Source organism: Gossypium hirsutum, chromosome A03, assembly GCF_007990345.1.
Source record: "Gossypium hirsutum isolate 1008001.06 chromosome A03, Gossypium_hirsutum_v2.1, whole genome shotgun sequence".
NCBI lineage: Eukaryota > Viridiplantae > Streptophyta > Magnoliopsida > Malvales > Malvaceae > Gossypium > Gossypium hirsutum.
The window spans coordinates 72,990,655-72,991,294 of NC_053426.1; positions in this window are offsets into that span (position 1 = coordinate 72,990,655).

Below are 640 nucleotides of genomic sequence, written 5' to 3' on the forward strand. Positions count from 1 at the left end.
GAATTTTTGCCACATCTAATAGCTGTCTGGATAAGAACAAAAATGTGTGAGCTATCTAGTCTGGTACAACTAACATGTACGTACAGAGGCAGAATGATTCTGATGAAAGGACACCTGTGCTATTTAGATAAATATTAATATTCACGAGAAAAGGAAAGAGTTTTTTAAGCGGGTATTATCTTCTTCAACCTATTTTTTGAAGCTTTTTGGCTATGGCGGCTTAAGCCTCCTACGGGTGAACTGACGTGAAAGGCATGCAGATTAGCTCTTGACGAGGAGCCCTGAGTGTGACACAAGAAGGAGTTGAGAGATCAAGTCGAGATTTTCTAGGAATAGTATTCTCTACTTGTTTCTTTTATATTTCTTTTTTAAACGATGGTGATTACTTTCTATTTCATGTTTGTACGGAAGTACGCATGATTTATGAGTTAAATGTTATTTTATTCAATCTTGCTTCTAGTATTTAATCTTTGGGTTTGATTGTTTTCAGCATTGAAGTGTTATTAAGATCACTGACACTGGAAAATGCAGCAACAGTTCAAGCTAACAAGCATGACAATAGAAGTTGCATGAGAATTAGAGGAATTTAATCCACTTGTTCTTAATAGTGTTCCATTACCATCATCGGAAGGTGTGGTTA